A 27,438-nucleotide genomic window follows, 5' to 3' on the forward strand; every position below is an offset into this window, starting at 1 on the left:
CTCAAGGAGAGTGAGCCTGAAAGGTGTCTGGGGAAGAGTTGCCAAGGCAGAGGGAGCAGCAGGTACCAAGGTCCTGAGGCAGAATTGCTTGGATATTCCAGGAATAGCAAGGAGGTCAGCCTGGTAGGAGCAGGTGGACAAGTAGGAGGAGGCAGAAGCCAAGGTCAGAGGGGTGGGGACATGATGGCAGAACTCGTAGGGCCTTGGAGGTAAAAGTAGGGACCTGGGCATTTACTCCCCGTGAAGCACCTTTAGAAGCAAAGGTTTGCATTTTTTTAATTCAAATACCCTCAAATCAAATTGCCACAAGACTCGTGGTAACTAATTAAGGAGGCCAATTTTTATTTTGGATTATTTTTTGAACTTAGATGGATCATCTTGTAAAATTAGTTCAGTCTTGGGAAAGACTTGCCTAGTAATGTAGCAGGAACTCTAGTTGCTACACTTCTTAAACAGCTTGACCATTTCTCAGATTTCCATCTTTCCCATCTCTAAAACGTTCGCTGAAGTTTGGAGCAAAGCAGGGCAATACTCCTGTAAACCTGTGGCATATTATTGATTACAAATAGCAGAAAGCCTGTTCTCTTCGCTGGGAGATTTTATTCAACCAGTTATTGAGCAGTCTTTTCCTTTGTGTCTGCTGTATTCTAGAAATTGCGCTAGGTACTGGGAATAGGAAGTCATATAAAGGCTCTTTCCCCACAGATGGTAGCACCAAGGAAGGAGTTATCTTCAAGGGAGTCAGGGGGATGAATGGTTCCGATTCAACCATCAGCTCCAGGGGGAAGGACTCTGTCTTGTTCATGTGGCATGTCACACAGAATCTAGCAAGTAGTAGGTGCTTGGTAAACATTTACTGAGTGAATGAGTGAACGAACGAATGAATGAATGGTTGAGGAAATGGTCCAGCGGAGTCTGAAGGAAGAATAGATTTGTTTTGAAGACAGGTGCACTTTGCTGGGAAAGAGAACAGTGTGTGCAAAAGTTAGGGGGTTAGGAAAAGTGAGATTCTAAGTAGTAATTTTAGATTTCCATTTGAAGCAGTCTTCCAAGTCCACGCCGGAGACATAATTATTGATACATATGCTGCTTTCCGGTATATTTCTTATGAATTTGTGTGCATCTAGCAAATTCCTAAAACAGTGTTGGTATATGTTTATATATATTAGCCAGTTGAAATATGTACATTTTTAATACAAAAAACTTCTTTGTTGCCCAACTTCTTTTAAAAAGTATATTCATAAACAAGAACAACTCTGAAATTAGAACAGGCATTATTATCATGACAATACAAAGATTAATTCACCTGAGTAAACTTATGGTGGGGGGAGGAAATTACAGATTTCACTACACAGTAAAATGTACTGTTTTGTCTACTAGTTGTGCAGTTAAACCTTCATCAAGGTATAACAAGCCCTGGAAGTGGTTTCAATTGAGTAATAAAAGAAATGGAAAGAAATTCATTGAAAACCGGTTCACACCAGCTCCCCTGCCTGTACCGTTAACTGCTAAGATCACGTCACAAAACACTACATTGAGGAGAAAGGGCTTAGTGAACCCTGGAAATGGGTTTTGATCTATGCCAGAAAATCTGCCTTTTCACTGCTTGAGATTCTGTGGAAGAAAGCCACAGCCTTTCACTGACTGGTTTCTAAGGAAACCCCTTAGAGCACTGCTCCTGAAAACAATTCCGTGGTTAATGAGAAGTGGTTCCCAGGATGGTGGGAAAGTGTTGCTGGAAGAAAAGGCTTCCAGATTTGGCAGCTGGTCTGTAGAGAGTGTTTACCGTCTACAGCTACGTTCTTGAAATTTCTACATAGATCAGACATTTGTGGGTCCTATTTCACAGCCATTCTTGCTTGTAAATATATTTTTTAAAGAAGTTAGGGCAAGAGAAAAGTTTTTGTGCTGAAAATGTAGATACCCAATCTTGCAAGTATATCCAAACAAGTTGCCTCCCCGAATCTCTCTCTGCATTCCTCTAAATCTTCGATCTGTTTTGGAATTCTAACACCCTGGAATTCATATATTGTTATCATTGAATTATAGGTATATTAAATTAATTTGCATAAAAGATATTTAAATCCTAAAATACAGTAGTGTATTTATATGTTCTTTTAATGTTTTTAAAATGTATTCTGAAATGGCCCATAAGTCATATTTAATATATTTTACTCCTTTTAAGTTCTCCCTCAAAAGAAAGTAATTAATTGCAGTATTGTAACCATAATACTTTTATAATAATTTGAAACCAGGTTCCAAAATAATCAGACCTCTATTTTCTTAATAACCTTTAAGTAATGAGACCAAAATAAGAAATTCATGCATTAATTTCAAATCGATTTTCACCTCTGGCATGATTCAGAAATATGCATGAATATAAGACAAGAACCAAAAAAGTGATTGCCAGAAGTCCAGAGGTAACTATGTAGAGATATTTCTCACCTGGGAGCAGTTAAAATTTGTGCGTCTGTGCAGAAATGTAATAGTCACTGGAGAGCCTGGGGGCATTGCTTTGCCTGGCTGCCTCCAGGCCATCTGTCCTCCAGTCTGTTTCTGCCTCCAGCTTCTGCACAAGTCAGAGTTGCCAAGAGTCCTCTTGTTGTCCCCTCTCTCTCTCTCCTCATTTGACCCCCACTCCTTTCTCTTTTTCCTTTGGTCTTTGAAATTCCTGCACTGTGGACAGCTGCTTTCATTTGCAGCTCTGCTTTGGACAGGGGAAAAATCCTGCCAGTGAAAACAGAAAACTAAGAAGGCAAGAAGGGTTGCGAGTGCTCCCATGTGTCGCAGCTCCCTTCGGGTCTTTCCACCCACTGGCTGGGGGGCTGAGAAGGGATCTGCCGCTGGAGACTGGTGCCGAGTGATCAGAGATGATCAGGAGGCCTTTTTCCTCATCTCAGAATCAACAAGTGCAGCAGCTGTGTTGAAAGCAGACGGACGGTGTTATATTCGATGTTTACTCACCCACTCCGCCCTCTGGGGCCTCTGCTCTGCATTCGGTTTGGTCAGATCTATGCTATTGTGCGCATTGCCTGGTTGCAATAAAAATCTGTGTGCTATTTGGTTCTGACATTCGGATGCAGGGGATACGACCTTCTCTCCTCTCCCTAATTCTTTACAACACACGGAAACTCACAGGGCGGGACCTCTCTGTTTAACTCTCTGAGTGGTGTGATGGGTGAGCATGTGTCCAAGACTATCGCATGGGTATTACTAGTTCATGGGGAGAGTGGAGAGCATCTTCTCTAAGTCAGCTGTGTAGCCGGCAAGTTCTTTGTCGCTGCTGCTGCAGGGCCCACGTGCTTGAGTTCTGATGTTTAGGGAGAACTTGCTTGAGTGGCTGAGAAACAAAAGAGAAGCCATTCCTGTCTCTGTTGATAAGGTACTGGGAAGGCTGATTGACGGTGGTCTCTGAATGCGGTGCCCAGAAGAGAAATGTAGGTGCTGCCTCAGCATATTTCACTTGTTTCTGCTCCTTTCCCCACAGCACCCCCCACAACACCGCAGGATGGCTCCCCAGATAAGGCAGCAACATAACCGGGCGGCTGCAGGTCTCCCTTAGACTCCGAAAGGAACACTTGTCTCTACTTATGTAACCACTGTGCCGCTCACACTGACCGACATGTAGCCGAGTGAAGAAATCGCCCAGCTGAAATATTTCCTGCGTTTGACCGTATTTGAGAGCCACTTGTTGTTATTATCAGAACCTACCCTGTAAAGGGCAGGAACTGTACAAGGGCTATATAAACAGGTGCCCATGAGAAAAGGGAGTAACTGTATTTGCTGAGTCAAGATCTGTGTGAAGGAGAGGGTCCCATCTCCCTCTCTTGGAAAACCTTGAAAACAGTGACAGTCTCAATGTAGATCCAATTCAAAATACTCTGAGTGCCTGCGGTATGCCAGACTCTGCTGGTAGCTGTGGGTACTGAGGAGATAAGATACCCGCTCGCGGGGAAGCCACTGGCTGGACTTGCAGCAACCCTTCTTCTCCCCAGAATTTGCAGGGTTTTAGGTAGTTTCCCCAGATTTACATTTTATTGAACAGTGATGCCTTCTTTTGCTCAGCAGACTGCTATGGATGCCCTGTTTTGTGGCAGAGGCCAGGCCCTCGGACACAGTGGTGAGGAAGACAAGAGACTGTCCTCCAGAGGGTCCCAGTCTAGAGGAGAGAGACACAGAAGAGGAATTACAGTGCAAGTTCTATATAAACGAGCAAATTATATTCCTTCTGGAACAGTTCCTGAGATTGGTAGAACCTGGGAGATTAAAGCCCTCAAAAAATGTCACCCATCGCCATCATCATCGCCTTTACCTTTCGTTTTGGTGTCTCAGCTCAGTATTGAGCACAGGTCTTGCCCCCCTGTATTTGACCTCTGTCCACGTCTGACTAACAGAAGTCAGTGTGTTTTCTGGGGGAGGTGAAATTCCTGTGTGCTGGCCTACCTTGGTCACTTATGTCCTTGCACGGTTCCTGAAGGCCTCATCGTGTGGCGATAAACACACAAATGTGTTAAAAATCGTCTCTCAGCCGAGAGGAAGTGGAAGGCTTTGTATTCTACTTCCACATTCCCAGTTCAGCAGGTTTTCTGGGGGGTTTTTTTGAAAATGAGTACTGAATTGTATAATAAAACTTTTTTATTTAAGCAAGGTAGGATTTTGTGGGTTCCACTCTGGATGACTGATGCTATCGTGAATAGTCGGTTAACTTTTTAGGTCAGGGTTTCTTAACCTTAACAATATTGACATCTTGGCCAGATAATTCCTTGTTGTGGGCGTTTTCCTGCACATTGTAGGATATTTGGTGGCATCCCTGGTTTCTGCCCTTGATAACAGCACCTTCAAGCTGTAATAGCCAAACTGACTAACCGTTGCCAGATGTCCGCTAGGGAACCATACCAGCCCTAGTTGAGAACAAGTGCCCTTGGTCATTTGGTCATTGTTTTTGTGCCTGTGGGACAGTGCACACTGACCAGGGTGTGGCTCCTCCTTCCAGCAGGTGCAGGTCTTCAGGCAGCCATGCTTCTTTGTGTAGGCATTGCCACATTTGTCCAAGGGACTGGCAGAGCCATGATGAGTAACTTGGCCCTTGCCCTGAAGTAACTCATAGTCTAACAAGGAGTAAATTAAGTAGATTTTTCAGGTTTGTAAATGTGTCACGTGATTCTTAGTAACGTTTAGAAGCAGTGCCTTGAGCTCTTTAGCTACCTGTAATAAATACCCCAAATCTGGCATCATTCTGTGGTACCAAACACCTTCAGAGCAGTGGGTCCCCCCTCTAATTTTTTGTAAATTTTTCATTTAATATCCTTTGATCTTTGTGCATAGAATAAATTGAAATGTCTTGCTTTGTTTTATTACTGGAATATACTTATTTTTTTCTCCAAATGTTTTATAAACTAACACTTGTGTTGTGGATTTGGGGGTAATAACAGCACCTGTCCTAATACATAGAGTTCTCATTGTTTGGACAGCTGTCTACATTCTGGACACTGGTACATTCACACTCAATTTTAAAAGAATAATTGTGTGATGAAAAAGACCTGATAACTGTGTCATGAAGCTAAACTGAGTGTTCTGCTCACTACCAAGTATGTAAAAACCTTAACAAATAACAAGTAATCTCAAATCCTAGAACTAAGTATTATTATTCACTTAAAATAAGGATAGAGCAACATACAACATAGCACTTAATATTACATTTGATCTGATAAGATATTGGGACAATGTAGTTAAATACAGTTAAAATAGTTAAACAGTAATGAAATAATTACTCCCTGCTGGTGTAGCATCTCCCTGGCTTTATCTAGTCCTTTGTATATACCACAGTAATCCAACTCTTAATTCATGAAGCTCAATTCAGAATCTGAGTTTTATGGGTTTTTTATATGTGTTACTAGTAAAGAAACTTCAAGGATACATAGTTGTTTCTACTTTAAATATTTCTTTTATCACCGGCATCATTCTGTGATGCTTTTTTATGAAGATTTTTATTTTGCAGATCTAGTGTTGTCCTATGTACATATATACATCTACTGAGTGCTTACCAGATGCATTTAATCTAAGAACCTCATCCAGTGAGTTCCAGAACCTGAACCAACATTTTATCGAATAAAATGCTTAGAGTACATGCACAGCCATCACACAGTATTTTTATGAGGAAAACACAGCTCCAGTACATGGTACAGTTCGTAAATATTCACTGATGAAGACGTGGAGGGATTGATTAGCAGTGTTCTCTCTGCCGCCTTTAGCCCCTGCAGACCAGGTGGGGAAAGAGGACTCTTCCTCTCGTTAGTGGATCTCCTGTCAGCGGTGGATTCTCTCGACTTTGTTTCCTTTCTTTTCTTTCCCCCCAGACTGGCCCAGTCTCGGAATGGCGCTGTAATCTCCATCTCTCCATTCAGAGGAGTTTCTGTCCAGGAGGAGCGTTCCTGATCCCCTGCAGGTGAGTGAGGTGTGGAGGTCGCAGGTCCCGGCAGACCCTGGGCGCTGCTCTCGTTGGGGCGTCGGCACAAAAGCAGGATGAAGGGCGCGCAGGAGCCAGGAACCAGCTCCTTCTCACCTTGTTCCTCCCAGTTCACTGGGTTCTGAGTGTCCTTTGTGGTCCAACTTGCAGGTGACTTTGAGGAGGACAGTGGCCCTGGCCACCCTAGGAATCAGTTAGTTCCCTGGCTGTGGCGGGAAAACCCCCAGTGAACTTTTAAGCATTGAACAGTGGGTCTAACGATTTGAAATTCCTTTCCTGTTCCATCAGAATCTTCTGCCTGTGCCGTTCTGAAGCCGGCGTTAGATTACAGCCGACTTCTGTTACTGTGCCAGCCATGAACTTGGCACCTTCGGGAGGTGGTTCTGGGTTTAAACATGGGAGAAGGGCAGGGGAGAGTAAGTGGACAAAATAGGTACATTTAACAAAAGGGACCTTCAATTTGATCCTGTGTTGTTGCTGACGGTTTTTGACTCTTTGTGGTCCAGGTATCATGAGACAGGATACAGAGGGGCGCTGGGTGGTGTCAAGAGGGTGCGCAGGAAGTGGGAGACAGCCTCCTCCCTCCCACTGTGGTGGTGCCTTGTCTTGCTTTAAAAAGCAATTACAAAAGTACATGGAGCACTGATGTGTTCAGGGTCAATAGCGACGACAACACTTCGGCTTCTTGGGAGATGAGTGACGTCCTCACCTTTCTTTCCCAGGGACTGCTCTCCCCACCATACTCTGTCTTTTATTTTTTTCTCAGATGCTCTGATTTCATGTCACTGGGTCAAGCTGAGTCTATTGGAAATTTATGTGTCCTCTGTAATTTAGGTTTTAAACAACATATGAATTACCCTGTTATTAAAAAAAAATGCAGCCAGCTTCCTTAAATGGGAGACTGGCATCCTTAACATTCTTCTGTAGAAACTGTGTTGAAAGACGAGATAAACCCAAGTAACTCCAGTGTGTGGAGCTCCTTGAAAATGTGAGGACCTTGTTGACGGGTTAAAAAAGTAAAAGCGGTTCTGCTCTAAATGTCCTTGCTGGAGCCCATTGTGCACAGAGGAGCCGCCGCCCGTTTGTGAGGCCTCTGAATGAACTCCATTCATTCTGGACTTGGAACTGTCTTTCCAGCCACAGGGAGAAACAATGCTTATAACCTAGTTTCTTTGGTGCCAATATCAGCAGAGCAGAAGCCAAGGGGCCATTATGAAAACTGGTAACTTCTCAGTGATTATATAACTCTGTATTCATTGATCATATTTGTGTATCTAAATAACCACTTTTTGAAACGAATATAAAGTGGTTTGGCAATGCAGTAATATCACATTTCATGCATTGCACAACATTTTTAAAATGGAGCACTCCTAAGTAATTTGTTTATTACGGCTACCAAAGTTTATAAAAACACACTAACATGCGCCCTGAGGGTTTAAGAAGAAAGCCTTTGTGTGTTTAATTACTGTAATTTAAAATCTGATGAGAATTCAAAATTACAATTTTGGTAGGTAGAACCTTTCCTCAGTTTCCATTTCTACCTGTAGGAGTCACTGTAGGGTGTGTGTACCTCTGGAGATTGTAGTGGTGGGGTGTGGTGCGTATTAATGCCATTTCCAAGTGGTATCTAGAATGAACTTTCTTAATTGTAGATCTGATCCAAGCATGTCACTCCTTGCTCAAAACCCTTCATTGACTTCCCATTGCTCTTCCAGGAAAGGCCCATGGCCCATGTGACTTACAAAGTCCTCTTCTGGCGTCTGGTAGCTGCCTACCTGTCTTTTCAGTCTCATCTCCTAGCATCCTTCACTGCCTGAACTTTCTTCAGTTGGCTTGGCTCTTTCATCCCACATAATGTTGTTCCTGCCTGGAAGTCTCTCCCTTCCCACCCTGTTTCCCTCTTTAATCTGACCAACCCTTTCTTACTCTTGAAGTCTTAACCTTAAGGTTACTTTTTCAGGAAGATTTTAGTTGTATTAACTGACTAATTAACTAATCATTTAATAACTTAATGGTCTCTGAGTTTGAGTTAATATTGCAGTTAGCATCACTCACCAAATACATGATAACATAAAGCCAAATACTGGCAAGTGGTATTTTTCAGTAATACGTTAGCAGGGTCTCCCAGAATGCAATCTGGGCACATGGTTTTTCATCGCACTGGGGAAAGTGTGAAGATGGGACCACGGAAGGGAGGTGTGGTGATTCCTGTTCCACTGACCATTAACTAGATGGGTGTGTTAAACATTCTTTTAAGACTCAGTCCATCCTTCACACTTTTAAAACCCAGTGACATCATCTCACTGTTCCAAACCTCAAAAGCAAAGTGTAGAAAGTTCTCCACAATCTGATTTCAGACTGTCTTTTAGCAGCTTATCCCCATTTGTTCAACATGGATAGACCTGGAGGGTATGGTGCTAAGTGAAATAAGTCAGACAGAGAAAGACAGACAGATACCATATGGTTTTGCTTATATGTGGAATCTGAAAACAAACAAACAAGACATATTTCTTAGCCCTTTCTCTTTCTCCCCATTCAAGGACAGTTTCTAAACTAAAATAATTATGTGAGTTAAATGACTGGCAGAGACTGCTCCTTACCCCCCAGCAGTTGCTCCCACGGTGGCAGGGTCTAGATTGACAACCATGCTCGGTGCACTTTCTTCCCAGCCTGCAGCCAGGCATGGCCAACAGCATGCAAGTGGGAGTGTCTTGTGGTGGTTGTCATGAACATTCCTCACCCTTGGCCTCTGGCTTTCCCCAGTCTGCTCCCCTGGCATGGGATGCTGCCATCTTGATCTGTGGGGGTGAAGCGTGGCAGGACTGACATCAAGATCAATGATCCTGGGTTCCTGGCAGCCTGGTCACTGTGCCAGCCACGAACCACTCCCCATACATTTCTATGAAACAAGAATAACCCTCCACCTGTCATTTGCTGCTAATACAGATATAGAATCTGAAGTTTCTAAGAAAGTCACTCTAAGCTTATTACTCATCACAAATAACTAGCCACTACCAACAGCATATTACTTCGTATTAATAGATGAAGGAAATAAGGGCCAGAGAAGTTTCCATTCAGATTCTGAGTCCAATGCCCATCATGAGACTGCATTTACATGCTGACAATACAATAGAGTCAACCATCGCCTGCTTTTGTAATTAGTCCTCTCTAGTTCCTCACAACCACTCTTCTTGTAGGTTCATAAACGAGGCCCTGACGGTGTCATCTGCACAGGTATCAAAACCAGACAGTGGACCAGTTTCCTGCGTTCGTTCTCTATGCCTTGTATCATGTTGCTCACCAGTCTTTTAAAATCTCATCATAAAGCATATTATTTTACGTCTTATTAACCAGGTTTGATAAGTAATTTTTCCATCTCCATTGTAGACCACAGGATGTTCTTTCACATCCACATTTGTGCAATTGAGAGATGAGCATGAGCATCAGACTTGGCTGTTTATTAAACAAGTGATGCTCCTGTCTCCCTCAGGCAGGGAGACACTGGAGGAAAGAGCAGACAGAGAATGCCTGACTGGAAACATTCCTGGGTTCAAGGGAGCAGTGCTATTAGTTGTTGCCTACACTCTTGATCTAGCTAGAAGTTAGTGAGGTATCCTTTCCAGTCCTCAAACGTCAAGCAGTCCATTCATTGCTGGAACACATGAATCTGACTGAAAACTCCACATGTAGAAAAACACTCAGTTGCTGATTTGAGTCCCAGCTAGTTCACGTTGAAATTTTTAGTGTGCACTTTGCATTTGGGTTCATGGCCCAGTGCACCCAAATTTCATTCTTACTGAGTTTCCCAGGGACCCAAATGCGGACAACCTCAATAGACAGTTTTCTTCCACTTCCTATCTGCTTGTTTAGGCTACTCCTCCACAGTGCCTTAGCTGTTAGAAGGATAATTTATGTGTAAGGATGTACTGACCTTGACCTTTTCTCTAACTCACTTTAAAAAGAAGCCATTGGGGGATGGAGGGAGGTGTGTGTCTGTTTTTAATTTGCCTGCTTATTGGGTATTTTGTTTCTGCTTGTGCAGAATAGAGGCCGAATGTTGATAACTGAAAGTTTGAATTTCTTCCAGGCCATTTATTTTGGGTAAGTTCTCAGTGTGTTGGCACTAATATCCACCGACCACCCTGTCGTACCCTCTCCTTCCCACAATATGACGTACACCCACTCTCCCGACCCCAGCCCCCAATGCAGTGGGAAGGGTGGGAGTTCTCTTAAGAATCTCTGTAAATTTAAGTATTTATAGAGGGTTTTTGGGTAAGCACATAGCCCAGGGAGCTTCTTAAGGATCATAAAATTAGCTGTTCTACTGTTTTTTAGAGGAAATAGTTTTAAACCACTTCCTTGCAGTTCCATTAAAGTTTCTAACTTGAACTTTCCTTAACAGTCGATTCTCACGCAGCTTCCTTTTCCCCTTCTACAGCGTGAAGTATTTTATGTAAATGGCTTTCCCTGGTATAAACATTTGGTTTTAAGGAATTGTGGTCCCTCCTCTTTTTCTACATCCCACTGTTCACTTGAGGGTCCACATTTTTGGTGTCTGGCTTTCACGGTCCCATGCCATGGCAGCCCAGTGTGGTGAAGCTTTGAAATGAGAGTCAGAAGTCCTGGATGTTACTACAGAACCTTTGACCCATCAATGACCATCTTATCAGTAAAGTTATAAGTGATAGCCAGCAATCAGCTGATCTGTACATTTGCTTGGGCTTGTCTAACTGGAGTCAGAGAAGCAGTAATAAATTACTAGTAATTAATGCCTACAAGAATCGCAAAGAACGGAATTCTCATCATTCATTTGGCTTGGACTGAGGGAAAGAAAGAACAGTTTCTTCAACCATTACCACATGAGTAGCTTAAGAAGACTAGCACCCTTCCTGCTGAATAATGTAAGATATCCTTTCAAAATCTTCTTCCATGATTATAGTGATCTTTTCAGAACTCCTAAGGAAGTAAGTTAAATGATATATTTATTGCCTTTGTTAAAAACAAATGTAAAGCACCCTCTTTTATGACTCCTCGATTCATTTACTCTCTTGCAGGCCCAGTTTTGGTTCCACGTTAGGCATAAAAATCCTGGCAATTATTTCACATCCCAACAGTTTCTACCTTCTCATAATAGTGCTTTAGAGCCGATTATGGTTTTTCTTAGTATATTATGTACATTGTACTAGATTAATTCATATAGATTTATCCTCACTTTCCTTTCCATTTTTTTTGAAAATTCAGAAGCATGTAAAAACATGTCCAATTATATATGTAAATAAGTATGTGCATAGGGAACGTCCATATGTCCACTACTCAGGTCAGGACAAAGGACACTGCTGTGCATCAGAGACCCTGACAATTAGCACTCCTTTCTGAGTGGCCACATGGTTTTACAGCTACACCTTCACTCATTTAGCCATTTGCTTATCAATAGATGTTTAAATTGTTCCTAAATTTTTGCTGTTACTGACAATACTGTAATGCCCATCCTCTATTTTATTTTTATATTCTCATGTAACTGTGTCTATAGGATGGATCACTAGAAGGGGGATTACTAGGTAATAAGATATGTACTTTTCTCATTTTAATAAGGAAAACTACACCACTCTCCAAAAGTTTGTTCAGATTTATACTTCCACTGACAATTTAACAGAGAGCTCATTTCTCCACACCCCACATCTATCCAACAGTTGTTGCTATCAACCTTTTCAATTTTTCTAACTTAGGTGTTTTAGTTGGTGGAGTTTAGAATTCTTTCATATGTTTGTTATGTATTTGCACTTCTTTGGTGAATTACCCGTTTATACCACAAACTCATACCATACTGATTAGTTCATGTTTCCTTACTAATTTTTAGTAATTCTTTACAAGAAAGACATATAAATCCTTTGTCTGTTCTGTGAATCACAAGGATTTTCTTTTGGTTGTGACTTGAAAGTTTTTTATGCATTATGAAATGCATGAAGACATGGATGCTTTGAGGCTCAAGAATAAATATGTAATAAACCATTTTTCACACTTCCACTTTCTCACAGTATTTTAACCCCTCACAACAAAGATTATTTAAAGAACTAGGATTAATGAACCTGAAATTGAATTTTTCATTTTGGTTCCCATTCCTCGATATGCACCTGCACTTGAGGTCATTTGCCTTTCTTTTCATTCTCACAGGCAGGGTGTTAAATGCTACGAACCCTGTGGTCCTTGGAGACCATTGTAGAGCTGTGTGTCTAGGTTTCTAAAGAGGCAACTTATTACTCTGTCAAATAAGTCACTATATAGAAGCTACATATGCCTCAGTAAAGAGGCAGTTATATTAGTTTAGAGTTAAGGGTCAAGACTTCAAATTATCATTCTTAAAGGTTCTCATATATACCCCTCTAACAAATCTCTTGGTATTTTAAGTTTCTAGAATTTTTTTGTTAAGAAAGAACCTTTGGATGTGATAGAAAGTTGATAAAGACCTTAGAAAAACTGACAATTTATTAAAAAATAACTTGAACGCTCTATATATTGCTAATATAAATGAATAATTGTTTCTCTTAGAGAGGAAACTATGCTTGACTGTATTCTTAGCTTCCCCTTCAAAAAAAAACAAAAACCAGAAAAGGGCACATATAGATGTTTGCAAAAAGTATTGAATTACAACCATGGACAATTTCTTTTCCTTTTAAATTTTTGGGTTATGTATAGAGGCAGGGAATGTTATCTTATTGGTAGCCTGTAGTTAGAACAGACATTCTGTCATTTGAATTTTTTTTATATGTTTTTATTGATTTCAGAGAGAGGAAGGGGGAGAGAGAGAGAGATAGAAACATCAACGATGAGAGTCATTGATCGGCTGCCTCCTGCATGATCCTTACTGGGGATCGAGCCTGAAACCTGGGCATGTGCCCTGACTAGGAATCAGCTATGATCTCCTGGTTCATAGGTTGAGGCTCAACCACTGAGCCAATACTGGCCAGGTTCATTTGAATTTTTAAATTTAAAATTTTCTAATTTGATTAAAATTTTTTTTATCTGTAACTTGATTTGGGGTGGTAAACACGCAATACAATATATGGGTGATGTATTATAGAATTGCACACCTGAAACCTACATAATTTTATTAACCAATGTCACCCCAACAAATTCAATAAAATAAAGTAAAATTTTATCTATAGAAAAGAAAGACTAACATACTTTGAGAAACAGGAAAATCTCATCTATAATTTTTTTAAAACTATCTGTGCTTCATGGTAACTTCTTTTTAAATGTTCTAACATATTTCATGTGTCTTTAATATGTTCAATATGCTAGAAAAGAAATGTTCTCTCTGGTTTTCCTTCCTCTGTTCATTGTTTCTGTTTGTTGTTTAGTTCATATGCATGAAATAACTAAACATTGGCAAGAGTTTTTACTGGGCTCAGCTTTCTGTAAGCCAAAAGAGTTTGAAAGAAAAGATGGGCATTCTTTAGCTTCCAAAATGTTGACTCTGGATTCAGCAGCTACCAAGTAATAATAGACTACCCACTGACCGCAAGGTCAGAATCATGGAATGATTATAGCATCACGATTATCTGAAGGAAAAACCACATGGCATCGTCTGGTGCCCAGTCTGAATTGGATTGTGTTCTGTGACCTACTTTCCTGCCATGGGTTTGGTCTCTATGGATAGGGCATGTACCAGTATGCTCTGGAGACTATTAATTATTATTTAAAATCAGAAGGGTTTTTTTATTGTTGATACTATTTTAGATGTCCCCCATCTCACCTCCCTTAGCCCCTCTCAACCCAGCCCGCAGCACCCCTCCCCTGGCCTTCACCACTCTGTTGTCTCTGCTGATGGGCTGTATGTAGGTTCTTTGGCTACTCTCTTCACGTTCTTTTATCCATACCCCCCCCATTCCCATCCCCTTTGACCTCTGTCAGACTGTGCCCTGTATCCATGCCTCTGGTTCTATAAAATTAGAAGGTTTTAAAGAAGTTATATATGAGTGATTCTCACCTTCCCGGCAATACTATTAATGTAGTTAATTTTTCAATGACTATGTGATGTAAAGAAAAGTATAGTGTACAGAAACAAGGACAGGCAATATTACTGGAAGCCTTGATGGAGGTAAATATTAGAAACTTCCCTGATACTTATACTGGTTCTATAGGTCATGTTATTTTGTGTGTGTGTGTGTATATATGTATATGTGTATAATTTTGTTCATATATATTTTAAATAACAATTCATATGCACAAAGTTCATCCTTAACATGTACAATTCTGTGGTTTTTAGTATATTCACAGAGTTGCACAATCATGACCAATATTTAATTTCAGAACATTTTTGTTAACCCAGAAAAGAAACCCTGGGCCATTGGCAATCACTCCCCAAAGTTGGTTCTCTGGGATATGCCTTTGACTAGCCTGACCAAGAAAAAAGGAGAGAAGACAAATGAACAAGTGCAGATTTAAAGAGATAATAATAGAATATCATTATTATTATTATGGACAATTTTGCTAATAAACTTGAAAGTTTAGATGGATGGGCAAATTCCTAGGAAAACATCATTTATGAAAAGTTAGGAAAGAGAAAAGCAGAAAAATATGAATAGTTTTATAACTAATACAGGAAATGAATCCATATTCAAAATCCCTTTCACAAAGAAAAGTGCAGGTCGAAATGAATTCCCCAGGGAACCCTAGCAAGGATTTAAGGAAGAGATGAATCTATTCTGACACAGATTGTTTCAGAGAGTACAAAGTGAGTCATTTGTCCCATAAGGCCAGCATAAACTTGTCATCAAAATTCAAGGATGTTATGAGAAATGAAAATTATGAGAAAGAAAGGAAAGTTGTGGGAGGAAACATGATTATCTCAGTAGATGCAGAAAAGCATGTGATAAAATTTAACATCCTTTTATTGTAAAAAGAAATCTTAGCTAACTAGGAATAAAGAGGAAGTTCATTAATCTGATAAGTCTCTACAAAGAAACAGTCATCAATCAGCAGTTATACTTGATGGAGATACAGTAAAAGCTTTATCTTTGAGATCTGGGCTAAGGCAGGGATGAGTTCCATCACCCCTTATAGTTAACCTTGTTCTCAGTGTAGTAGGCAAAATCTGTGTATGTGTGTGTGTGTGTGTGTGTATCTGTATACACAAACAGATTGGAGGGAAATTAACAAAATTGCCATTGTTTGTAAATAATGATTATGTTGAGTAGAATTTCAAAAGCGTTTAGGTAAATTATTGGACATAACAAGACTACTGAATAGATGATCAGTAATAGGCAACCAACTACCAACCTGAAATCTCTACTTTGGCACCTAGAGTCATCTCAGACTTAACCCAGCCCTGGCCAGTTTGGCTCAGTGGTTAGAGTGTTGGCCTGCAGACTGAAGGGTCCCAGGTTCAATTCCCAATCAAGGGCATGTACCTCGGTTGCAAGTTCAATCCCCAGCCCTGGTTGAGGTGTGTGTGGGAGGCAACCAATTGATGTGTCTCTCTCACACCAGTGCTTCTCTATCTCTGTCTCTGTCTCTCCCCCTCCGCTCCACTCTCTCTAAAAAAGATCAATGGGAAAAATATCCTCTGGTGAGGATTTTAAAAAGTCAAACTTAACCCAAAATTTGATCCGCGCCCCCCCCCCCCCCGTGAAACCCAGTTCCCCCATTTGTCAGGGGCAACACCATTTACCTAGTTAACCCAGCTGGAATAAAAGGGTAGGACTGCTTCCTGGCCCATGCAGGTGGCCAGCCAGGGACAGGGCTTTGCGAGCTTGGCCTGCAATAGATTTCATCTCCTGTGTGCTCTGATCCTCAGGGCATCCATGTGGGGACATCCCTCACAACTGTGTATGGCAGCCACCTTGGTTATTCTCAGTCAGTTAACTCACAAATACTCTATCCAAGCCTACCTCCAAATACATCTTGAAGCCACTGTCTTCTCTTCTTCTCACCTCAGCTGAGCCGCCCTCACTCCCACCCTGACTGCTGCACAGCAGCCCCTGGCTGGCCTCTGCTTCTCCTCTTGCTCCCTCCAGCCTGTTCTCTACATATCTCCGGCGGCATCAGTCTCCTCTCACTTCGGTCCTTCAATGGCTTCACTTCACTAAGAAAAAAATAAAATAAAATGCAAGCTTTTTGCTCTGAACCTGGGCCCTGTGTGATCTGAGTGTGTCCACATTCCCAGCCTCATCTTGTGCAGCTCGGCCTCTTTGCCCACTCTGGGCAGCCGCACTGATCTTGTTTCAAGTTAATTATTGTGCCAGTGTCTTTCTTGCCATTCCAGGTGACCCCACCCCTGCCTGAGCCTTTGATCACGGGGCCATTCCTCAGTGTTGGCCTTCGTGGTCCACATTGTTTTGGGGTCAGGCCTGAATATAGAGAGTGATATTTTTAGGCAATGCCAATGAAGATCAGCCTGGTTTCAAAAAAAACAAAGAAAAGTCATGGGAGGCAGTCCAGAGTACACTCCTGACAGTTTTATCTGGAAACATCTCTTATTTTAAAACCACTTTTCATAGCCTTGTGTACACGTACCACGTGTGTGCACACAGGCATGAGCTCTTCCATTTGTTCCTTTGGGCACTTGTTCTGCTCGATCACTATGCTGGGCTCTGGGATGAAAAGATTTTAGGACAAAGACATTCTCCCTGCTCCTCAGACTGCCCATAAGCTGGGGAAGAGAGCTGGTTCTATGAGTGGTAATTGTAAAATAATAATATAAACGTGTCCATAGGGATCTGCACAGGCCCAGCAGTGACAGGAGAGAGGGTGTGCAGTCTTATAAGTGACATCTAGTGCCTGGCAAAACCCCCACATGTAGACCATTTCGTGCAAGGTTTTCCATAACCTGCCCCACTCTATAGCTTTTCCAGGCTTATTTCTTTAGATAAGTTACACACTCTACACTCCAACCATGTGTGAGACTCTATCAGGAAGTTTAGGCAGTCTTTACTTTAGGGGGACATTTTCTTATAGTTAAATGCACAGCAGAAGAGCTATGGCAACCACTTGTACTTTCTGTGAAGTTTTGTAATTCCAGATTGTGAGGTAAGATCAATCTATTTTAGGGAGGAAACTTAATAGGATAATGTTGTGGTAAATATAGTTAACTGTCCACCAGCACTGTGTGTAACCCCAAATGGTAAATAACCTAAATTTTGCTCCACAGATAATCTTAAAACCATGTCTAGTTAGATTTAGAATGAGCTCTTTGCCTTCCTGTTGTACCATCTCCCCTCGGCCGTATACCCTACAGGTTTTCCTTTTATTATTTTTTTAGGCTGTCAACATTTAAAATGTAAAGTTAACATGCATTTTGTGACCACAGGTCAGTGTTGAGAACTTTTCTGATGGATGACAAGGAAGGAAACCTCAAGGGACTAGAACTTGCCTTGCAGAACCCCAAACAAATGGCCAGATGTGTGTTTAAGTGGCTGTTTCCAGTGTCCTCATGTGTAGTCAGTCAAGAGGTGAACAACTTACAGAAAAATAGTTCCACTCCTGCCCCAGAGAAGTCAGAGATGCAAGCACTGGCACTGTTTACTAGACACTTCAGCACTCGCCTTTGGGTGGAGTAACACCAACGGATCTGGTTGTGGTTTTACTCTAACTGTATCACTAAAATTTGATCCAGGGTAGAAGACTGCCTTTCAAAACAACCCGGAGCTACTCTAGCCGTCTGGGCCAGTGGCTTACGTCTCATCACAGACAGCCTGCCCAGCCACTCTTTCCGGTTCCTGTTTTTGTCTGAAAAATGGCAAAATTGGAATTAGAAATTAGTCTAAAGCCCCCCCCCCCAACAATGTGATTCTTTGTAATCAGATGTAAACAAAAGCATACTTGGTTTTGACATCAAATATGCAAGTGCAGGCAGTATTCATTCCTGTTTAAAGGGAATTTAAATGCATCTCATGAGATAACAGGGGTCCTGCCTCCCCCTTTTGTGTTCACAAAACACAGCCCTGCTGTCTGGCCTCCAATGACAGGCACACTGCAGCGTCCCTGGGCCTGGAACTCTCGCTGCTGACTGACTGCCCTCCTGTCTCCACACCCTCATCTCAATCTCACGCCTCCCCAGGCGCAGTCTGACCCCGCTCTGAGACACTGCTCTGTCAAAGCTTGACAGCCTCCTCGCAGCTCTACTCAGATTCATTTTGACTTTAAGACCCCATAGCCTTTTACCTATTACAGAGTGAAGATTCGCCACTGAGGCTGATGGTCAGGAGCTCGCCTTTTATACCTTACTCCACACTCCTTCCCCCACTACTTCCAGGTCCTGCCCACTCATCGAAGATCCACTCAGGTGCCATCTCCCTGAGGTCTCCCAGGACCCTCCCAGGATGATTAGCCACTTCTTTCCTTGTGATATTAATAGACATCCTTCTCTGGGTTATAATTACTATTCCCACCTGTCTCCATTGTTACAGTGGGACAGCACCAGGATTTGGAAGGTTTTTTCTTTTTTTGGCTTCACGAAATCAATACTAAGAGAAAGACAGTGGGCTTTCTAATTGGAAGCTTATTTCTTATTCCATCTGAAAACTAGTCATTGTTCCCATTTGCACAGTTCTCAGTTACATTTCTATCTATGAGCTTTACAGAATCAAATGCCATGATGGTAAAAGTTATATTTTATAAAGAGCATAATTATTAAAGCAGCATATTTTATATGAAATGATTCTTTTACATAATGAATAAGATTGTTTTATAAAATAACTTCACACTAAAATTAACGAATCCTCCAGAAATGATGTTATTACCTAGAGCCACAGAGAAGTTATGAAGTGGCAAACCTTCATTGACCAGGAGTAATCATTGCAGTGTGGTCGTCTCAAATGCAAAGCAGTATGACAACAAAGAGTGCCACACTAAAGGGAAAAGATGTTTTAATCACGTCTGTGCATGTTTTGCGTGTGACCTGCTGAGCCCAGGGACCCAGTACCAAGTGATAACAGACCTCTCGTTTATGTGAATGTTCAGCAGGTCAGCAGTGACAGAGCTTGGGTTAGCCTTTGCGGAGGAATGCGGGGTGCAAGTATGTCACCTTCTCCTGTGCACACAGGGCCAGACCACTCTCTCTCTTTTCCAGTTGAGAGCCCTTTGCTAATGCAAAAGTGACTTTATGTCACTTTTAGGTCTTTATTTGATGTGCTGGTCTGGAGGACAGATGACTTACCAGATAGAGTTGCTGTGAAGCTCAAGGTAGAGACATGAAGAGCTATGGCAGGATCCTAGGATAGAGACGAGCTTTCTGTGCTTGTTGCAGTTAAAATGAAGTATCACTCATCTGGATACACTAAATTCCTTATCATTAGAAATCAAGTTTTCTCTCCAGATCTATATATTATTGAAGTTTCCTTCTATTTCTGTTTTACTGAGAGGTAGTTCGGTCCTTGAAGGGAAAAGAGCATGGACTTTCAGGTCCGCTTATCCTCAGCTTTGACTTTGGCTCTGCCACCTACTAACACTGTGGTTTTGGGCAAGGGACTTATGTTCCTCAGCAAGATAGTCTTACAGGATTGCTGTGAGGGTTAAATTAGATGGGATATGTGAAGTGTGTAGTGCAACACTTGGCACATGGGTGATAGGTCGTCACTAAGGGGCAGTCACTGACATCATCGCCATCATTGCTGGACTGTGTTCCTTAGGCTTCATCTTTCTGTTACTATCAACAGGGGAATGGAGGAACCTAGGTTTATAATCTGAATGTTTATGTCTGGCTTCCCCTGTGTGATCAACCTTTTAGTGCTTTGTGATTTGTTACTCTATCGAGCACCTGCCTATATCAGATTATCATTCCCAAGGTCACTTTAGTTATCTTATAAGTTATCAATGTAGTTAAAATATTGTTTTATCAAAGGGAAAGATGATGTTCACCGCCACGAGGATTTAAACCAGCGGTTCCAAACAAATGCGATAAATCACTTCCTTGCATGGTTAACCGTGTAGATGTTAAGCTGAAGATTACGACTTATGTTTTATTCTGTTCTGCAGGCTTGCTTTGATGATTCATCTACAGTCAGAGGATTAGCTCAACTTCATACCTCTATCAGCAATTATAGAACTAGTAGCATTACTGAGAAAAAAACAACAACCCAGGAGTTTAGAAAGCCAGAGGTCATCTAAGAAGGTTCAGAAAAGAGAAAGGCAAGTTGTTTATGAGCTGCTATGGATTTTCTAGAAGGAAATCAGAAGACAGGTTTGGATTCCTGTCCTCTGGGGAGCAGTTACGATCTGGGGGAAGCTCTCTTCTCCAACCAGAAGGTGAGGGCACGTGTACTGGCTCCTCTACTTCAGACGAGTGTTAGCAGAAGGAATCAGATGATATATGGAAACCTGTAATCCTGTCACTGCAGAAAGCTAGGAATGCTTACCGCGTTAACGCTCCTTTTCATTACAGGGAACCCACATACAGTGCTGCTAGCAGGTAGATGGATATCTGGGCCCTGCCGCATTACAGATATCAAAGTTCATAAAGCAAGGACTCTGGTGAAAGGGCAATTATTACATAGTGCCCTTTAACATACACCCTAATGCTAGAGACTAAAGTGTGGGACATCATCTTGACCATCACTTATTTCTACATAACAAAATATTCTAAGGGCAATGACATTTTCTAATTTTTCTTTCTCACTAAACGTTTTCAAATACCCTCAGTTATTAGCAAACATAGCCTAAAACACCGCTTTCTTAAAATTATACACATTTTCTAGCAAAAACTATTGTGAGTTCTTAGGATAAAGAGCAGTGCCTATTGCTTCTTAAATGGTTTCAGAGAAATAAACTCATGGAAGCCCCTTGATTGTCTTTTCAGATGACTTGCATCCTGCCTGAAGCAGAATTACTGACAAACTAAAGTAGGAGCTTCAAGGAAACTGAACTTAAAAGAATTTTACATTTTTTAAAAAAAAAGTAGTTCTAAACACATCTGGTGATAGGTCATAATAGAACAGCCCCCCCCCACCCGAGGTGCTGTGGTAAGGCACAATAATTTTTTCAAGAGCTGTTAAACAGAAAGTTGTGGCTCATGATGGTGGTCAGTGTGTGAGGAATCAGAAATATTAGATTTTCAGTAAGTCAAATCTGAACACTGGAGAGTCCAAGCATTTCTCTCTACACAGAAACTCAGTTTGTAGGATTTGACAGCTGCGTGAGAAAAAGAATCTACATAGGACCACTTTAGAGAAATTGTGAATCTGTATATGATACGTTGGCAGAAGGAGTGGGGAGCTTAAACTGAATACTGTTTGGTCCCCTTTGGTGCTGTTTCCCTTAGAATGAGATAATGCAGGGACCGTCATTATCAAGGAGGTCCAGAGCTATCTTCCTGCAGAGCAAAGCAGCCCGAATGTTAAATATTTCATTCACTCTCCACACTGCAGCCAGCATGATGTCCCAAAGCTCATATCCAATTCTGTTACCTCTGCTGCTTGAGGCCCTGCAGTGATTCTCTTGTGTTGCTCTCAAGATAAAGTTCCTGGTGACCATTTGTTGAGTGAATTATCTCGAGTTTTCAGAATAACGCTAGGCCAGACATTACTCCAGCTTCTAGGTAAGGGCACGAAGAAGGCTCGGGAGCAGCTCGCGTGGCCAGTCGGTTCCGGGACTGTCGGCTCTATGTCACACTGCCCGTCCTTTCTCTCGGGAGGTAGTGTTTTCACGCAGTCAGCGAGGGAAGACTGCTGGCTGCATTGTAGGTTTCTGCCAGCCAAACCCAAGTCAGCAATCTCTGGCTCCCCAGCGCCATAGCAGTTGCTTACAGAACTATTTCGCACTGCAGGGAAAGTGTGATCAGCCAGAAACTTCCACTAGGCAGGTTTTAGGCACAGTAGCCGTGTTACACAGTGCAGGGGTAGAGGTGATACAGATTCTGAGGGCAGTTTTACTCAGTGAGCCTGCTATCTGTATGTCTTCTGCAGCCTTCTATGGTTGTCATGTTCTGCCTACTCAGGGAAGATGCTCAGAGCAAACGTGGGTCTTTTGGCCAGGCTTTCCACGACATGGGTCAGAACAAAGAGATTTTCTTGTTTCCATTACACTAGAAAATTCATTTAACCAGAACCACTTATTTCCCAAATGTACTGGTAAGAAATATATACGATTCTACTTTTAAAGTTTCTACCAAAACTTAACAGATATTCCTATTTCTACTTGTTTTCAACTGTGACTTTAGCTGTATTGAGAAAGGAGAGTGGCGTAGCTCATTGAAATGAAGGTTTTGGATTGGTTCACGTTTCCGCATCAGTCACTCAGTCTGCTTAACGTTTCAGGTTCCCCCTTGGTCATCTTTTCCCTGACTCTCCCTGGATTTGTACCTAACACATGGTAACTTAAACCAGAGTTAACCAAGGATCACATTTGTCATATCAGAACAAAAGTAAAGTATCTTGACTCTCTGGGCAAAACATGCAATACGTAATTCTTGAGTAGTCAGGAAAAAGACGTCACTCACATTGCATATACCACATCCCATATTGCAAGGTCTTTAAAAAATTACACTTCTTATATTGTCTTCAATATTTTAATACATACAGCTCCAATATGAAGAATTTAAAGGTGCAGGACTTATGGAAATTAAATTTTCTCTGTCTTCTCTTTGGGGGGCCAGGGGGTGGAAATCAGATCTTCATTTGTATTACTGGTCATGGTGCCTGATTGCTTTCAGGTTATGCTGTAAATAGGACCAGAAAGTAGGGGGGCATTGAGCTGAGTTCCCACCTCAGTGAAATTGCAGCTTGGTTATACGGTAACGACTTGTACCATTGCTAGTTCTATATTCCCAGTTAGTGAGTGTGGGTCTAGTATGTAACTGCTGCTAAGAAAATCTGTATGGAAGTGTATTGTATCTCCAAGACCAAGGGTTTCTGGTGGAACTTAATCCCATCCTGAGGCCTGGATGAAATTATTTCAGGACTAAGAGTTCCAATACTTTAATAAAAATTTGTTTTCAACCGTGGCCTAATGCTGGCAATTTGGAAAATCCAGGGGTAGAGGTGATAATTACATCAATATTCGATTTTAAAGGCCATTGATTGTTCAGAACCCCTTTTTGACAGGACTTGGCTTCTGGGGAACTGGGTACAGCTCTTCTGGTTCTTGAATTGCAGGTAGAGCAGCCAGGATGAGCCAGGCACTGAAGCGAATCTCCCTCGAAGCTCTTCTAAGAGGAGGGAGTGCTGCGGGCACTGTCTTGATGTGCAAATGCACCTCTCTCTGTGCATTTCCTGCAGGAGAATCCGTCAGTGTTGCCTGCTTGTGGGTCTCTGGGGCTGGGGCTTCACCTCTGCAGTCAGCACACGGGGAATCTCTCCACAGCCACTTATTGTTTCACTCCTGGTAAGATGGCAGTGGATGAACCATCTCTGTGCTGCTGTGGCCCATTCCCTCCCCCAAGGCATCTGACTTCAGTGTGTTCTCTGCAGTCCCCACATGAATTGTGCACAAATGCGCAGCAGGGCCTGGGACAGATCCCAGCAGAGTGGGGCCCTGTGGCCCCACTGTAGGGCCTTGTGGCCTGCCCTCCTGTCCCCAGCTGCAGTCTGCCCCTGTGAGGGTCCCTCAGTTCTCAGCCGCCACCATTCAAGTAAGTCTGACAGTGTTTTGATCCCAGTTGAGAAAAAAAAATCAGTCTCAAATTCAAGGTACCCATGTAATCACTGATGAAAAAAAATCTCTCAACCTCTGTTTTAGAGAGTAAAAGAGGAAAGAGGTAGGAAATCCCCTCAGTGGTTTTATTTAGAAAAAAAAATCACACCTATGCTACCTCCATGGGACAAATAACAATAGTGCAGAGGAGCTCGGTAAGCCGGTTTGTAATCAGGTGATTAATGTTCACGGCATCATGGCAGGAGCACAGAGCACAGGGCACAGCTTCTCCGTTCACACTCAGACTTTACACCACAGGCTCTAAGGACTTTCACACACTACCAGTCTTGTTCAGGCTTTGTGGTTACTGTGGATGGTGTGCCCCACCCTTTTGATCAGATAAAGCTAAAATATGATGACGAAGGGAGGAAAGCAGAACACCTTGATAGTCATATGCTAGTTTTTCTAAAGGCATCAAATACCTAAAATGGAAATCTGTTTATCGGGCTGTTTAATAAGTTTGCAGCAACACTTTATATAATAAAATCACTTCTCAGGTTGCCTTTGGTGTGTTTGAGCTGAAATTTTTTGAACATCTGAGTTAATAGGAGACTTAACTGAATTTTATCATGCTCCCCTTGGAGTTTTTAAAACAACCCGAGTGTCAGATAAATTACTTTGTTGGTTATTGTGCCCACTTGTGTAGTGAATAGTCACAAACATATTTGAGGTCCTCCAAATGCCCCTCTCCTTTCCCCAACGCCACCACCTCCACCACCAACACCAACACCAACACCAACACTACCACCACCACCATCTCACCACCACCAGCTCACCAACATCAATACCACCACCAACACCACCACCTCCACCAACACCACCTCCACCACCAACACCTCCACCTCACCACCTCCACCACCACCAATAATAACACCACTACTACCTCCACCACCACCACCAATAATACCTCCACCACCACCACCTCCACCAACACCAGCACCACCTTCACCACCAGCACCAACACCTCCACCTCACCTCCTCCACCACCACCAATAACAACACCACCACTACCTCCGCCACCACCACCACCAATACCTCCACCACCACCACCTCCACCAACACCAGCACCACCTCCACCACCAGCACCAACACCTCCACCTCACCTCCTCCACCACCACCAATAACAACACCACCACTACCTCCGCCACCACCACCACCAATACCTCCACCACCAACATCACCAACACCAGCACCAGCACCAGCACCACCTCCACCACCAGCACCACCTCCTCCACAACCTCCTATTTGTTTAGAGTCCTGGTATCTTTACTTGCCAGCTCTCTCTTTCTCTGGAAACTGGACCTGTACATCCACTTAGCTGGGAAGCCAATTCCAAATGAGAGGATTTCGTAGGAACTGTGACACTGTATCTTCCCTACTGCCTCTTAGTATTCCTGCCCAACCTGGCGCTCAGTGCTCGAGCAGGCGGAGCCTAGCCCTGCAGTGTGCGCTGCTTGTCGCTGTTCAGGAAGGCGAGGAAGGCCGAGCTGCCGCCCGCTTAGATTCCGGAGCGGGCTCAGCCAGGTCTGGCTTCCGCTTTGTCGTCTTTCCAAAAGTCCCGGAGCAAACTGTCTAGTGACAGTGTCCAGTAGTCCCCATGCGTGACGCCGTGACTTCCCCAGAGTGGGTAAACGAGTGGACAAGTGGACATCCAGTTTAAGTTGTATCTGTGATGATGGGGCGTGGGGAGACTGGGGAACTCCCACCCTGTCTGCAGAGGGCTCTTCCTCAGCTCCAGCCACTTCTTACCTGTCAGAATGTGGGCCAGGGTACCAGGTTTTCTGCTTTTTCAAGAGAAGCAGAACACCAGTAGCAATTCCAATTCTCGGTGTATATTCAGAAGAACTGAAAGCAGGGACTGTAACAGATATTTGAACACACGTGTTCATAGCAACATTATCTACAATAGCCCCAAAGTGGAAACAACCTAAATGGCCATTGGCAGATAAATGGATATACAAAATGTGGTATCTCCCCCACCCACACACAGGAATATTTTTCAGCCTTAAAAAGGAATAAAATTTTGACACATGGTGCAATGTAGATGAACTTTGAAGACATTATGCTAGGTAAAATAAGCCAGACACAAAAAGATAAGCATTATAATTCCTTTTTTAAAAAATTAGTTCAACAGTCAAATTCATAGGGACAAGAAGTAGACTAGTAGTTATTAGGGGCTGGGCAGAAGGGGTAATGGGACATTACTGTTTAAGGGGGTGTCGGGCTTCACTTTGGGCTGATAAAGTTGCGGAGACTGTGGTGATGGTTACACAGTGATGGGAATGTATGACATGCCACTGAGTTATACACTTAAAATGGTTAAAATGGTAAATTTTATATCTATTTTACCACAATAAAAGAACTTATATGTAATTGTGATCTTTATTTCTGGTTTACATAGGGGTTTTGGCCAGGCTCCTTTGTTCCTTTACCCTAGTTCCTTCCAGACAACCGTTCTCCTCTCTGTGTATATGTGCAAACATGAGCATGAGCGGGGGGGCACTGACCTCACAGACTGAAGTAGAAAGGCAACTTGACATTAACTGGCATCTGTGTAGCCAACAGCTTGTCTTTAGAGTCCTGTTGCTTCAAGGATGCTTCGTTCTACTCTAGATATTTATTTCTCACCATTGCTGCCACGTGGCCATTCGACGCCCAGGGCCTCGGCATTGTTCGCTGGGACAATTCATCAGAAAAAAATGAATGCTTCTAACTCTCAGGAGAATATGAGGGAAAAGGCATGAGGTCCATCTTTCTTTCCCACCCCATTGCCGTCACTCCACTGAGTCCCATCTAACCTTGCACCTGGACCACGGGGCAGTTTCCTTTTGTACTTGTAACTCTTATCTCATCCAACATTACCCGCACTATTGTGCCATGCTGATTTTCTAAAATGCCACCCTTTCTTAGAAGATGACTTGACTTCCTGTTTCACAAAGGCTGTAGCACACATGACTGCTCTCAGCTTCCTGCCTGCCCCTCTCCTACAAGCACACCTGCACGTGCTGCAGCCGGGCCCCCTCCTCCGGTCCAAGCAGAGAGGCCTCAGACCTGACCCTATTCCAGCCACTGTGCTCTGGATCATTCCTCCACTCCTCCGGGACCTGGGCCATCAGCCGTGTCTTCTTCCTGCACCTTTAGGCTCTTCCTCTGCTCTAGCTCCTTCCCTTTAGCCAATAAACAGGCTCAAGTCTTTCTCAGCTTAAAAAACTAAATGGCGCATTTCTCACTCTGCAACCCTGATTTTCCCTTCTACTCACGTCCAAGCTCCTTGAGAGACTGTTCTATCTGCTTTCTCCGCTTCCTTCCCACCCCCAAACTTGCCTGCCCCCACCTCTCCACTGGAG

General features: G+C 42.7%; 1 protein-coding gene across 1 annotated transcript in view; it reads left to right on the plus strand.

Moving 5' to 3' along the window:
- Positions 1-27,438, plus strand: part of S1PR1 (sphingosine-1-phosphate receptor 1) — a 128,812-nt gene that overhangs the window by 17,571 nt on the left and 83,803 nt on the right. Inside the window, exon 3 of the transcript XR_013997735.1 lies at positions 6,357-6,445. The gene's annotated coding sequence lies outside the window, so the exon portion shown is untranslated. The remainder of the gene's footprint in view (positions 1-6,356; positions 6,446-27,438) is intronic.

This window comes from Miniopterus schreibersii (genome assembly GCF_964146895.1).
Source record: "Miniopterus schreibersii genome assembly, chromosome: 19".
Taxonomy (NCBI): Eukaryota; Metazoa; Chordata; class Mammalia; order Chiroptera; family Miniopteridae; genus Miniopterus; species Miniopterus schreibersii.